This window comes from Eublepharis macularius, chromosome 10 (assembly GCF_028583425.1).
Source record: "Eublepharis macularius isolate TG4126 chromosome 10, MPM_Emac_v1.0, whole genome shotgun sequence".
Classification (NCBI taxonomy): Eukaryota; Metazoa; Chordata; class Lepidosauria; order Squamata; family Eublepharidae; genus Eublepharis; species Eublepharis macularius.
In genome coordinates, this window is record NC_072799.1 from 59,719,760 (window position 1) to 59,735,538 (window position 15,779).

At 46.4% G+C, this 15,779-nt stretch overlaps 1 protein-coding gene across 1 annotated transcript in view; it reads left to right on the top strand.

The window, feature by feature from the left end:
• The window catches only part of GUCY1B1 (guanylate cyclase 1 soluble subunit beta 1), a 70,903-nt gene that overhangs the window by 15,861 nt on the left and 39,263 nt on the right, over window positions 1-15,779 (top strand). The window lies entirely within an intron of this gene.

Here is a 15,779-nt window from a genome sequence, read left to right on the forward strand (position 1 = left end):
TCGATTTATTTGAATATTTTCCTAGTGGAAAATACGAGACGAATCTTCGGTCGCACACGGGAAGGAAATCTCAGTTCAAGGAGGATTTTTCTGACTGTCTTGGCGGGCCACAAAAAACTCTGTAGCGGGCCACATGTGGCCCGCGGGCCGCAATTTGCCCACCCCTGCCTTTGACGGTTGCTGGGCTGTTAAGCAAGCAACCCTTTCTCCTGTCCTTGCTAACTTACAAATGACACTATAATGAAAAAGTGAAGCCCCACTCTTTCCTGGACATGTCCCTGAAACTGCCCAAATCTACAAGATTACATCGGCAAAGTGTTGATGTATCTTCTTTGCATGTTACAAGATCTTCATATTTGCTGGGTGTTGACACGAGGACTTTGAATCAGATGGTCAGTGGGGGTACCTCCCAGATGCACTAGCCCTTTTCTTCTTAGGTGTCAGGCAGAAGAAACCGATGCCTTTCCCTGTGTGCTTTGACTCCTCCTTAAACTACCCCAAGGACCCAGTATTGGCTCAGTTGTAAAACTTACACGTAGCTGCTCAAGAATCATGATTTCATGAATGGAACCAATGGCAGCTCTATTGGGCAGTTTAAGGAGAAGAAAACAGCACAGAGGGCAAGACAGACAGCCTTTGCTTCTGACCATGTGCCCTAGCTGTGAGGAGAAACAGGAAGACTGAGGGCCAAGCTAGACATGACAGCATCCTCATGGCCACCCTGAGGATGCCACCACCATTATTAAAGTGATTTTAAAATGCCACAAAGCAGCATGGTTCTCTTGTCCTCCCACAGTACCATTTCAAGTGCCAAAACAACTGCACAGGTGTGGGTGGCCATTTTGGAACTTGATAAGACGAGTATCCTGACCTGGATAGTCCAGGAGAGCCTGATCTTGTCAGATCTCAGAAGCTCGACAGGTTGGCCTTGGTTAGTAATTTGATGGGAAACCTCCAACAAAGACCAGGGTTGTGGAGTCAGGCAATGGCAAATCACCTCTGTTCGTCTCTTGCCATAAAACCCCCACCAGGGGTCACCATAAGTTAGCTATGACTTGATGTCACTCTCTACCATCAAGACAAGTGGTAAGAAGTGGTTGGAACATTGAGAGGGGGGTAGGATTTGTTTCTCAACTGACACATGTTTCTGGCTCTGAATAGTACTCTACATCAGCTTTTGCTTCTTCCTTTGCACGTCATGCCAGACAGAGTTGCCTAGTATTTGCACTAATTTTTTTGCCCCGGGAAAGAGACTCAAAAAGCAGGTGAGTTTGCAGCAGTTTAGCATATTAGCTATAGTGGTTATAAGTTTGTGAACATTTGAGATAGGGAAGGATAGGACAAGTAGTTAATTTTAAATGCCTGCTGGATTGGAAATATAACACCTTCCGCTGGAAAAATGTGACTTCCTAGCCTACAGAAAGCATTGTGAAGGCGCTGGAGTGGGAGTGGTTTACCATGCATTCCTAAGGAAAGTTACAGCATTCTAAGCCCATTGATTTCAATGGATTTAGAAGATTATAATTCTGTTTAGTATTGGTCTCTCTTTTTAGCGGGGCGGGGGTCATCGTGTATTTAGGGTCATCTTTTCAGTACATAAAGCATTTCTAGTTTCAGGTGGGTAACCGTGTTTGTCTGTAGTAGAAGAGCAAGGTTCGGGTTCAGTAGCACCAACTAGAGACCAACTAGATTTCCAGGGTGTGAACTTTCAAGGGTCAGAGCTGTACACTAAGGAATTAGGTGTGCAATGCATTTGCTTTTATTGATTTTAAGAACCATATGTAGTGCAAGAAAATTTTAGTACTCTGTGAGCCGATAGAAGTTGATATTAAAAATGACTCTTTATCAGACTTTAGAGCTGCTAGTAGTAATAATGATAAATATTGGGGTGGATCCAACCAGCTTTTCCACTCAGTCCTGCCAAAGTCCCTTCACTACAACTCCTGTCTCACATGGCTTCTATCCATGCAAAGCCCATGATCCCCAGCATAACCTTTTAAAGTGGTCAAAGGGAACCCTTCCTCCCTTTTTCATCAGTGGAAAAGCTGGTTGGATCACACTCCATTATTTATAAAGTGCACAATAGCTATCCTACAGGCGAACAAAGTAAAATGTTACTGACTGTATGTTCTGTACCACCTTGTGAGATAGGAATCTCTTACTTGTTCTGGAGTACGTTTGAGAGTTTTTCTGTCCAGTTTGTTTTTTGTGTTTCAGTGTTCTCTGTGATTTTGGTTTCTCCTCCTACCCTCCGGCCACTGTTTTATGTTGGTTTAATACTGACTGTTGTTATTTTTATGATGTTCTGTTATTATTTTTAGACTTTTTGGTTTTATCAATTTTTACTGTTTTGTTTTTCTTATTATACTCTTGTGAGCTGCTGTTATGTTAATAACAGGATGTTTGAATATAAATTTCCTAAGATAAAATAGGGTTTACAAATGCATCCTTTGCAGCTGGATTTTTAAGGTAACCAATCCTTCCAAAATCGGCATTCTTATATATCTTCTTACCAACTGTAGTGACGTGGAAGGAATGGAGAGACAATGCATGTTAGGGGATCAGAAGATACTAGCAAACAAAGGAGATTTATAAGGATATAAAATATCAACAGTTATATAAAAATATGAAACCTTTTCTGTATTATTAATGTCAGGGAAGATTAATGGCTCTAAATGTTGCAAGGTGCTCTGCCACACAATTTGATGCTGATGTTAATGCTGTACAAACAGTACAATCCTAAACAGAGTTGTACCCTGCAAAGCCTATTGACTTTAGTCAACTTAGAAGTTTGGTCCTGTTAATCCCATGTCAACACTACAGTTGCATCAGTGACTATGCTAGCGTGTAGTATGGATGTACATTGGCAATCAGCTGATATATAAACACAGATTGGCACGTACCCAATACAATTGCTTTATTTGACGTATCTTCTGCTGTACTTGTGTGTGTGTATGTGTGTGTGCTAAAGCTGCTAACAATACACAGAAAAATAAACCAGAGGAAAGGGAGGGGAGGCTTCCACTGGTCAAGCAAGTCTTCTGCCTTTAGCTGGTCTTTTGCCCAGGTCTAGTCCTTTCGCACTTGCCCTTTGGCTCACACCTCTGGGCATGCCCTGGCCTTGTCTACCCAGAGTGTAGCGAGGAGAACCAACTCAGCGAGTTGTTATCCAGCTATTGTATTGTGACAATTACACAACAAAGATAAGACACTTCATATTAATCAGGAACTTTTTATTTACAGAACTCTCAACGATCTGGGGAAAATTTAGACAGTGCAAACAAATTACAAAAACACCTCTGCTTCAATTTCTGGCCTAATTCCTCCTATATTCTTTGTATAAAACAGCAACAAAAATGGCTATAACCAAAAGAAGCCTATTGACTTACAGTGCTGCAAAGCTGAAAGCATAAAACAACAACATAACAAAATAATATTAAACCAGCCTTCAGGTTTGCAGCCATGCAGATACACCTTTCCTGAACATGTAATGGTATAGCCAAAGAGCAGCTCTCAATCAGAGGAAGCAAAAGCAACTTGCCAAAGGCCAAAAGTGACATCTAGAATTAAACTATCAAGCCGTTCTTGTTTCTTGAAAAGGATATAAGAAAATGGTAAAGAAACAAAACAAGCAATGGGGCAAGAGATGCCTGCCCATTAGACTAATCTAGGCAGATCTGCCTATGGTGCCAGAAGACAAAGCAGGGCCAAGCAGCTGCCCAGAGTGGCACAGCCAGCTCCAGTTCCACTGACCAGGTCACCCTGCTCACCCCGTCCACCATCCTGGTGTAATGTAGTGGCTGAGTAGTTGGACTGCAATGCAGCACTTTGCTGGTTCGACTCCCACTACTGCCATGAACTCACCAGGTGGCCTTGGGTAAGCCACGCCTCTAAGCCTCAGCTTCCTAGCTGCATTGTGGGGCTAACACCACTGACTGTTCTCTGCTCTGAGAGGGCAGTAATTTGATTAGAAGAGTGGCATACAGATGAAGTGTTCTTATACCCCCTGTGAAGGAGAGAGGGTGAGAGGAAGAGCAGAAAGCCATCAGCTCTACTCTGCTCCCTCCCATCTGCCTTCACAACAGGCAGGGCATCTCAAAGTGCAGCTGCCGGCTCTGTCGCATTCCCTCCCTCTGGCTTCCCGATGGCTTGGGATACAATGGCTTGTCCTGCCTGCCCTCTTTTTTGAAGGAGGGAAGACAAGCAGGTGGCCACCAGTAAATGGATTGGTAAATGCTTGACTTTAGCTAGATTGTGCCCTGCGTTATTATCACACGGTTATTTCCAAATGCAAAAATGATACTTCTTGACCATATTTTTTAATAAACATGAAGCAAGGATGAAAATTCAGGACTTTATCAGTTACCTCTGTTCATGTTATAACTTGTATAATAATATAGTCTGGAAACATTACAATAACTTTTCAGTTGTTTTTTTAATGTGTTTTTGCTTCTTCCAGTGTTCAAGAATTGCTAACAAACAAAGGAAATATGCAATAATCTCTTGATACACTTTCCATACAGGGAGGAAAGCATCAAGCACGTGCTCAACAGAATGACTCTGTCAAGTAACTAGGTTTATTTTTAACTCCATAGTTACAGTAGCTGTTTGGCCTTATTTTCTCTGCTATACATCTGGATGTCACGGTGAAGTTTAGAATACAAACCGAGGATGACGTTTTTCTTGTAAGAGAAATGTAAACACATGCATTCAGAACTATGCCTTTCAGTTTACGGCAAAGAGACACAATTAATGTCAAGTGTAAGATCTAGTTAAGATCTGCCTGAAGCTTTGGGCATTGTTTTCTTAAGATTGGGAGGGCAATTGTACAGTACATTGTACTGTACCTGGAGCACAGTGTTCCTTATATAATTCTATTTGGGTTTCTGTGATACATGTCATGCATGACACTCTCATTTCCCAATCCACAAGAATAGGTTATTAAATACTCCTTGAACTTAGAAAGAATTAATTATTAGGCTAGGTGCTGAAGACATGACAGCCAGTCTAAGCCAAAAGTCAGATCATAGAAAAACTGTTCCTAGACAGTACCAATTTAGAGTACAGAAAGGGGGCATTGTAGAACTTAGGAAGATCTTCCAGGTCCCCTAAGTACTGATTTCAGCAAATTGTGAAGGAGCTAAACAGGTTTATTTACATATTATACACTTGAGCATAGAGATCCTAACTGCGGGCCAAGCTACAAGTGACAAATGACACTAGTTGGACACTTTTCAGCTTCCCTCAAGTTTGGATGGGAAATGTAGGCATCCTGGTCTTGCAGCTTGGCTCTCCGACTGCTGTCCAATGGACTTTTCAACTGTCACTTGTCCAACATTCTGCCAAGCTGCCTACATTTCCCATCAAAACTTGAGGGAAGCTGACAAGTGTCCAACCTGTGTCATTCGTCACTTGTAGTTTGGCCCATAAACATCTCTAGCAGCTGTCTTCACCCCCACTGCCACTGCTGTTTCTTTCATTATTGTCCGAATCATTTCATTTTTCTCATGTCTTTTTAATTGTGCCATCAAAGTTTCATCATTTTTCACTTAAGTCCTAGATACGATGTATGTAAGAACACGCCCGCCCCCACCAAGCTTTACAATCCCTCTACATGTTTGAAAGAACTCCAGGAAGCTTTCCAAACAGCTTGAGTTTAAGGATTAAGTAGGAAACCCTTTATATACTCTGTGTAAGTCCATGAGACTGGTGAAAGTCCTGTCCTTATCTCCACTTAGAGTCTCATGTGCTGGGCAAAGGGGGGGGGGTCCAAAAATGATATAAAGGGACTGTTCCTAAGCTTTAGCTCAGTTTGCTTGAGGAGATTTTTAGAGGTTGGTCAAACCAGGTTAGAAATTGTATAGCTCCTGACTAGAGATGGCACAAACCTAAATACGAACCAAAAAATCCCAAGAACCATCCTGGTTCGGGGTTCACGAACCAGGGTTCGTGGAAACTCGTTTCCACAAACTTCCATGGACTAGACTATGGGTTTGTTTGGTTTGAATTAAAGGGCCAGTTTAAATGGCCATTTCCCCGAGGGAAATGGCCATTTAAACTTTTCCTGCCACTTGCAAGTGGCAGGTCCCTTTAAACTATCAGCTGGCAGGCGGCAGGGGGGATTCCCCCCTTGCCGACTGCCAGCTGATAGTTTAAAGGGAATTGCTGCTTGCAAGCAGCAGGGCCCTTTAAATGGCCCAACCCCCAGCCCCAGCTCCTCAACCTCCTCCCAAGCCCCAGCCCCAGCGCCCCACTTACTTTCCATCTGATGCTGGGGTGGTGGAGGCCTCCTCTGCTGCCCTGCAGGCCCGCTGGAGGTGGAAAAAGGCCCTCCCACCCACAGCTGCCATTTGAGGGATGAGAGGGCCCTTTTTGGCCTCCTCTGCTGCCCTGTGGGCGCGCAGGGCAACAGAGGAAGCTGAAAATGGCCTTTCCACCCCTCAAATGGCAGCCACTGCTGCCATTTGAGGGGTGGAAAGGCCATTTTTGGCCTTCTCCTCTGCTGCACAGGCCTGCAGGGCAGCAAAGGAGGCCTCCACTACCCCAGCATCAGAGAGGAGGTAAGTGGGGGGCTGGGGCTTGGGGGGGGTTAGGGGCTGGGGGTAGGCGCTGGGGTTTGGGGAGTTTAAAGGGCCCTGCTGCTTGCCAGTGGTAGGTCCCTTTAAACTATCGGCAGGCAGCAGGGGGGGGAATTCCCCCACCTGCCAGCTGATAGTTTAAAGGGTCCTGCCCCTTGCAAGCTGCAAGAAAGGGCCCGTTAAACGATTAAATGCCCCCCCCATGAACCATTAAACCCCACGGACCATTAACTGGTTCGTAACTGGGCCAGGTCCATGCTGGTTCATGGTTCGTGGAAACCCCACGAACCCCATGGTTCGTCTTTTTTCTGGTTTGTGCCCATATCTACTCCTGACTTCCAAAGCTCAGGAACTTTTTTGGGCATGTGGATTAAATGCTCAGGAGCTGCACATTTCACTGGAATCTTAAAAGTTTGGGAGCTTCTGCAGACCTTTGTCTGAGCTACAATATAGTATGCAGGATTTGGATTTTTTTAAAAAGCAGAGAAGCACTTTCATGCTGCTAACTTAACTATTTTACAGAAAAGGGGTTTTTTTTTGTACCTATAGCACATTTCAACACAAAACTCACAAAAATCAGCTTTCTATAGTTTTGAGGCATTTAGTTGAACTGAGTTTTAATAACCATATGCAAGTTTGTGTACAAATTTACAGTATGCCTATGAAGCAACCTCCACAGGTTTTTAACAACATTTCCATTTCTCTGGTATCTTCATGCTGTGTTTGTAGGAATGCTGATGCTCACATGGGGCTCCCACATGAGCAAGGAATCCCCATTCATATCAGGGATGGAGACACCTCCATGAATAGTCTCTGACACCGAAGTGAATGAAAACTCTTGTTCATGAGGGAACTCTGAATTTCCTGTGGAGCTTAGTGTTGGGTTCACTGACTGTTTTAAAACCATAATTTCTGAAGAAATGCAACAACTTTAAAACACTGTGGAGTAAGCCATTGAGGGAAAAAATGTATTTTTAATCCGTTCACTGGAAAACTGATTGAAAATCATAAGAAGAATTGTGATTAGCTAGTGGGTATTAGGACAGCAGCGTAGAGATGCCATGGGGAGTAGAGTTGTATAAAAAGAATAAAGGGGAACGAGGAATTACTTGGACTGAAATTAACAGAATATAGGGGAAGAAAGGTGACCAGCACCACCTGTTAGAAAGAAGACAGTATCAGAGAAGGAGGAGACATGTTTTGGTGAACGCAAATAGCCGGAGGGATTAAGATGGATGGGAACAATGAAGACTGCTTTCTGGGTGAGGGAGCAGCGGTATCAGGAGAGGCAACAAATGGGAGAGAGAGAGAGAGGGAGGGTGTCATTATGCAGATCAAAGACTGAAGATAGAATCTCTTGGATAGGCTCCAGAGAGCAAGAAGGGGCTTCAAGAAAGAAATGGCAATTAAAGCAGCAGATTAATGGAGATCCTGGTAATGGAGTCTACCAAAGTACATGGATTTCTACAGCAGCTATTTCTTTCAGCAGTGCAGCAACTGGATTAATAAGGGAGGGCAACCTAGTTAGGAAAAGCCGTTGAGACAGCAGCAAGAGGTAGTATATTTTCAACTTTTTCTCACTGAGGGCTGAAATAGACAAGATGGCATCTCCAGGTCTGACCTGGGGGTGCTACCACCATTTTAAAGCCAAGTGTTGAGTAGTTAAAAATGCTGCACCACCATGGAATGAGGTGCTCTTTTTCCTCCCATGCCTGTCTGAGGGCCAAGCTACAAGTGACGAATGACACTTGAACAGCAAGTGTATTCCTTCCTGTTCACTTGCCCTCCACTCAATCCACTTGCTGTTCAAGTGTCATTCGTCACTTGTAGCTTGGCCCTGTGCTGCGGGAGAGGGAACAGTTAAAAAGGCACAGGGATAGAACCAGAATGGCTTATCCTGTAGTGCTGCAGAGGGCCCTCACAGTATTTTTAAATAGCCAGCATTAGACCTTAAAATAGTGGCATCTCCTGGTTGGACCTGGGAACACTGTCATATATAGTTTGTCCCTCTGTCCCAGCTCCTAAACGGTCTCAAATGTGCCATGCCTTTTAGTGCTATCCAAAGCAGTCACATGAGCACTTAAAACTGCCTTCTACTGAGCCTGTCAGGGGTCACTGTGGTCTACCCTGACTGGCAGTGTCTCTTCAGAGTCTCGGGGCAAAGTCATCTACATTGCCTACTACCTGATCCTGCTAACTGGAGAGGGCAGAGATTGAACCTGGGACCTTATCTACTGCTGAGCCATAGCTCCTCCTCACATCATAGTGTCTGTCTGTGTGCTAATGCATTTGAGCTGACTATACTTCTTTGTCTGGGTTTTGTGAGCCTCTGGGAAGGTGCTGGAATGAGATGTTTTAACAAAAAATCAGAAAGGTGGCCCACCTAGCTTTGGTGAACTCTGTGCTGTTTGGTTCTAAGCATACTCAGAATATAATAGAACCCTAAATTTACTTCCGAGAAAATCTCACTGAGTTCAGTGGGATTTAGTCCTTTGTGTACATGTTTAAGATTGCCACCTTAATTTGTTTAGCAGTTCATTCAGAGAAACAAGCAATTCATCCATAGTCTTCCTGTGCAGTCCCACATGGGGACTGCGCACGCGCAGGCCTGCCGATATCGGAGGTTTTTATAGCTCAAGCCCACCAGGGGCCGCTCTCGCCTTCCACCGCGCATGCGCGGCCATTTTCCCGCCTAAATGGACTATAGAAGGCGGAGCGCCCCACACATACCCTCAGTTTCCTTTTCGCCGCCGATAGATGAGGTTTGGCTCTTCTACTCGTTCGCGATGTCGGATACTGCTCTCTTCAAACGATGCGTCTCCTGTAATCGAAAGATGACCAGGTCAGACGGCCATTCTAATTGCCTTTATTGCCTCGGGGAAACCCATAATACCCAGGCCTGCAAGCATTGCCGTGCTTTCACTTCGAAGGCCAGGGCAGAGAGGGCGGACCGTTTGCACGCTTCGCTTTGGCAACGTGCTATGTCAGTTGTGGATCCTCCGGCGAAGGCACCCCCACCTGCTGCGCCCGGATCTACTCCTCGACCGATCGAAACTGTTAGCTCGAGGACCCCTCGCACCTTGCCTTCCCCGAGTCATTCGGAGTCGAGACCGAGAGATCGCCCGTCCTCTTCGGTTCGGAGCGCGTCGGAACCAGCACCATCGGTTCCGAAGGTCCCTCGGAGCCGACCACCCTCGACTTCATCTGCTGCGCCAGCCTTGGAGCGAGCTGCGTCCCGGAGTCGAACGCCCTCGGTATCGAGACCCACGCCTCCACCGTCTCAGGGTGCGGTCGCTTCGGAGACAGCTGGAGAACCATCCGCTCCGTCCGACTCTGACAAAAGGAAGAAGAAGAGAAAACACTCTTCCAAGAGGGACAAGGCGGTTCTGGAGCAGTTACTCTCCTCTCCACTACCGACCCCTTCGGGTGCGCTCGGTTCCGACCCACCGGAAAAGAGGCGTAAGGATCCTGACCCGGTTCCTGTCTTGACCTCTTCCCAGGAGGACCCGGTTCCGGTAGAGAAGCCCCTGACCCCTACGGGACGTCCGCGATCGACCTCCCATGAATCCGGGTCCATCAGATCGGGTCGGAGTTATCGGAGTGGATCGGGCCGTAGATACAGCCCGTACCCGACTCGGAGCCGATCGAGGGAGCGATACAGCAGTGAGGGCCGGGCGGCCTCATACTACATGGGGGATAGTCCGCTCCGATCGGACCGCTCTTTTCGAAGGGACTCGATGTCTCCTTCCTTTCGGATCCGATCCTATGGCGACTCGCATGGAACACCACACCTTTCTGAGGTTGATTACCATCGGAACCGACCAAGGAGTTATGAGTCCCCTCCTTCGGATTCACCTGATGCTGAACTTGGCCCAGCGGAAGAACCTTCGCCGACGGACGACTTCAGGGCCTATAATGAATTGCTCCGGCGAATGGCTAAAGCACTGGATTTGGAAACGACCTCTACGGAGTCGAAATTTACTGATAAGATCTACCAGCATATCTACTCAGGTTCCACTCCTTCCGTAGCCTTTCCGCTGATCGATGGTTTTGTGGAGTTGTGGAAGAAGCTCAATGTCAAGCCTGCTTCTATCCCCGCCACTAACCGAAAAGTGGAAGGCCTTTATCGTACAAAGGACGAAAACCATCCTTTCTTGGCTGTCCATCCACCTCCTTCCTCCTTAGTCACTGAGGAGATGCAGGCAAGAGGCAAACAAGGTTCCATGTCGGCTCCTACTGACAAAGACAGTAGAAAGATTGATACTCTGGGGAGGAAATTGTACACCTCTGCTGCTTTTGCCATCAAAGTGGCTAACTATGCGGCTATGATGTCGGCTTACCAGCTCTTCCTGTGGAAGAAAGTGGCTGCTTTCCTTCCCAAACTCCCTGAAGACCAGCGGACCCTCCTGCGTGTCATCCAAGAGGAGGCCACCCGCCTCTCGAGACACCAGATTAATACGAGCAGGAGTTTGTCCGATACGTCTGCACGTTCCTTGCTCTCTTCAGTGGTTTTGCGGCGATTTGCGTGGCTCCGCACGACTGCTCTCCCGCCTGAGACGGGGAACAAAGTAGAGGACTTACCTTTTGAAGGGACGCTCCTTTTTTCTGAGAAGACAGATGAATATCTGTCGAAAAAGAGAACGGATCGTCTCACAGCACGGTCCTATGGCGTTCTGCACCAGGCTCCTCAGCATCCCGCCAGACCTTACTTCAGATCTTCTCAGCGGGGCAGATCATATCGGTACCAGCCTTATCAGGGGTATTCGTATCAGTCTCAGAGGAGTTACCAGAGCCCTCAACAATCCTTTTCCAGGCGCAGACAAGGTCACCGTCCCAAGCCTGGTTCTCAGCAACAACAGGCTAAGGATGCCCCCCACTCCCAGAAACAATTTTGACAATTACAGGGACCTGAGCCTATGTTTGGGTTCAGGCTTTGTGCTTACTGGAGGGAGTGGCTGTCCATCGGTTCCGATGTTTGGGTTTCTGATATTGTTCAGTATGGTTATAAAATTGAATTCGTGAGTTCCCTGTTTTTTCTTCAGGGCCTCCGCATGCGGAGATCTTAACTGAATTGACAACCTTGATTCAGAAGGGTGCGATTGAGGAGGTGCCCCATGATCCTGCCCCCTTTGGGTTTTACTCTAACCTATTTCTGGTGGAAAAGAAGGATGGTGGTCTTAGACCCATCTTGGATTTACGGGGCCTTAATAAGCTGATAAAAGTTCGAAAATTCAAAATGGTCACTTTGCAAATGGTTCTGACCCTTTTACCTAGGCACTCCTGGTTTGCGGTCCTTGATTTAAAGGACGCTTATTTCCATATCTCTATTTTTCCTGAACACAAAAAGTACTTACGTTTTACTTATGATGGTAAAATTTACCAGTATCGGGTTTTACCCTTTGGTTTGGCCACTGCTCCTAGGGTCTTTACGAAGTGTATAGCTGTGGTGGTGGCCCATCTGAGGTTACAGGGCTGCCGAATCTTCCCGTACCTAGATGACTGGCTCCTGGTCGGTGGTTCTGCCACTGACGTGGCTGCCCAAGTATCCCTGACTTTAGACTTATGCCTTAGACTGGGTCTTTTTGTTAATCAAAAGAAGTCAAAGTTGACCCCTGTACAGTCTGTACAATTTATAGGGGTAGTCTTGGATGGGATCAAGAATACTGGCTTCCTGCCCTCAGACAGGGCGGCCAGGATTAAGGGTATGGTCCTTAGGCTGAAGCGCTGCCGTTTTCAGTCCGCTCATTTTATCCAGATTCTATTGGGGTGTTTGGCCTCTACTACGGCCGTGGTTCCATTCGCCAGACTGTTCATGCGACAATTGCAGATGTGGTTTAATTCCAGTTTTTCGCCTAATTCTGATTCCCAGAACAAACGATTATCAGTTCCTAGGCGGGTGGTGGCCTCCTTAGAATGGTGGCTTGCAGATGCGAATCTCTTTAAGGGTGTGGAGTTTGGTTATCGCCAAACTCACCTGTCTGTGACCACTGATGCTTCCCTGTTGGGTTGGGGAGCTCATTGTGAGGGTGTTTATGCTCACGGCACATGGTCTCAGGCCGAACGCTCGGAACATATTAATCTCCTTGAACTCCGGGCTATTTCAAATGCACTGATCTCCTTTTCAGATACCGTGCGCAACAAGTCAGTACAAGTGTTGACGGACAACACGACTGCAATGTTTTATGTCAACAAACAGGGTGGCACGGCATCGGCGACCCTTTGTACCGAGGCGATGAAGCTGTGGACTTGGGCCATACGGAACTCGGTATGGCTGAGAGCGGTACACATCCCAGGGGTGGAGAATCTCCAGGCAGATCAGCTGAGCAGACTACACCGGGATGTTCACGAGTGGTCTCTTCGAGACAAGTACCTCGTTCCGATCTTCTCGATGTGGGGTTTCCCGGATCTGGACCTCTTTGCCACACTGGACAATCGCAAGGCCCATCGCTATTGTTCCAGAGGGGGTCTAGGCCCCGGGTCCGTTGGGGATGCATTTCAAGTCGAGTGGTCGGGTCCTCTGTGTTATGCATTTCCCCCATTCCCCCTGTTGGCCAGGGTTCTGAGCAAGATTCAAGGGGAGGGGGCGACGGTCATACTGATAGCCCCTTTTTGGCCGAGACAGCCTTGGTTTCACACTCTCCTTCGCCTGCAAACGCAGTCGGTCAGGTTGCCACTCGTTCCGGACCTTCTGTCCTGGGAGGGGGTTTGGCATCACGACATTCAACGACTCAAACTGACAGCGTGGCTGATAACTCACAATCGGGGTTTTCTGAAGCTGTAGCTCGTGTTTTGTTGAATGCTAGACGCCTTTCTACAAGGCAGTCCTATGCGTTCAAATGGGAGCGTTTTTCTGGGTGGTGTCAAGGCCGGAATCTGGACCCTTTTTCTTCCTCCTTGCCTGAGATTTTGGAATTCCTTTGGGAGGTTAAATTGAGGGGTTTGGCCAATAGTTCTGTTAAGGTATATTTGGCTGCGATTTCGGCGTTCCATCCTCCTATAGATCAAAAATCAGTGTTCTCACACTACACTTCGAAATTGTTTCTCCGGGGACTGAATAATTTGTACCCCCCGGTTCGAGCTATTGTCCCTCAATGGTCTTTACCACTAGTCTTGACTAGATTGATGTTTAAACCTTTTGAACCTATGGCTACCTGTCCTTTACGCTACCTTTCTTTGAAGGTGGCCTTCTTGGTGGCGATCACTTCAGCCAGGCGGGTGGGGGAACTGGCTGCGCTTTCGTCAGAACCCCCCTATTTGAAGTTTCATGCAGACAAGGTGGTCTTACGGACTAAAGTTGACTTTTTACCTAAAGTGGTGTCTCAGTTTCATATGTCTCAGGACATTTCCTTACCTGTTTTTTTCCCGATGCAGTCTTCGGATGCGGAAAGGGCCCTCCATTCGTTGGACGTGCGCAGGGCTCTTCTCTTTTATTTGGATCGTACCAAGCCTTTTCGTTTGGATTCTAATTTGTTTGTCTGCTTTGCAGGACAAAAGAAGGGAAAGAAAGCGACATCTCAGTCCATTGCGAGATGGGTTGTTCAAACAGTTTTAACATGTTATGATTCTGCACGTTTACCTTGTCCTTTAGAGGTGCATGCCCATTCCACTAGGTCCTTGGCGTCGTCTGCGGCTTTGCTGAGAGGTGTTCCTCTGCATGACATCTGTAGAGCGGCGACGTGGGCTTCAGCGGATACCTTTATCAAGCATTATGCGCTGGACGTCCTGGACCGGAAGGAAACTGCAGTGGGCACCGCAGTGTTGCATTCTATTTTTGAGTGACTTGACTGTGGTACCTCCGCCCAGGTATTAAGCTTTATAATCTCCCATGTGGGACTGCACAGGAAGACCGTGGATGAAAAACAGGTTTCGCTTACCGTAACTGTTGTTCATCTAGGTCTTCCGTGCAGGCACACATGCCCTCCCTCCTTCCCCGCTGTATGGTGAAATTTGATGGTTGTACGGCGGCGAAAGGGGAACTGAGGGTATGTGTGGGGCGCTCCGCCTTCTATAGTCCATTTAGGCGGGAAAATGGCCGCGCATGCGCGGTGGAAGGCGAGAGCGCCCCCTGGTGGGCTTGAGCTATAAAAACCTCCGATATCGGCAGGCCTGCGCGTGCGCAGTCCCCATGTGTGCCTGCATGGAAGACCTAGATGAACAACAGTTACGGTAAGCGAAACCTGTTTTTCTTAGTTTGAGGCTTCTTTGGAGCAATCATTTTTGATGTACAGTTTCCAATGATAGATGGTTGTGTGACACAGGAAAATTCCTTAATATTCAAGTTACGAATATTATGAAATTTTATGAATAGTATGAACACATTTATGAAATCTCTAATGAAATGTAGTAGGTTTTCTAGCCGAAGGGGAAGCATTTCTGAAGATGGCAGCATGAATTGACATGTTCCAGTCTTGGAAATTTGATGGTTACCGTCATGACAACTGATACTTTTCCAATGGGCGTGGTCATTACTTTTTTTCTGGCCTGCCTTACTCTCCATCAAAAACGGTTGCATAAATACAGTGGTGGCTGTTCATACCATAGTACTTGTGTGCTGCTATTCTACTGAGCAAAAACAACAATATAGGCAGGTTTGGGAGCCTGTAAATATAGCCAGCTTAATGATTAACTACACTTTGTAAAGTTTGTTTTTCTAACAACAAATACGAGAATGGACAAAAAGGGATGAATTCTGATCAAAATAAACACGCCTGAAATAAATTTCTGTAAGACACAAAAGTACCTTTTCCTAGATCAGCGCAGTTGTTCTTGGGAAATAATATTTTCCTTACACTCACCATTCACACCACAATATTTTGTTGCTAGGAAAAATATACTACCCTCCATCTCCTGTTCTGGTATATTCATTGTGTAGTGAATGCTTCAGAGTGTTTACCATTTATGGCCCTCCCTCCCATTTTCCGTACCTGCCGGGAATGAGAAGTCTTCCAAAGTCATCTCTTCTGGAAATAATCCAGAATAAATGGCTATGTTTCCCCAATGGCTACTAAACATCCAAAAAGTTAATCTGCAGATTGGGTTTTGGGGTGTAAGCATGAGATGATAAGCAACGTTACTCTTGACTCATAGTGGCATTTTTTTTCATTACAAACTGAATTATTCCTTATGCCTTCATGTTACTTTCAAGAGGTAGGGGAAGGCAATTCTTCTGAACTCCTCTCCCAAGGTCCCATACTTTTATGG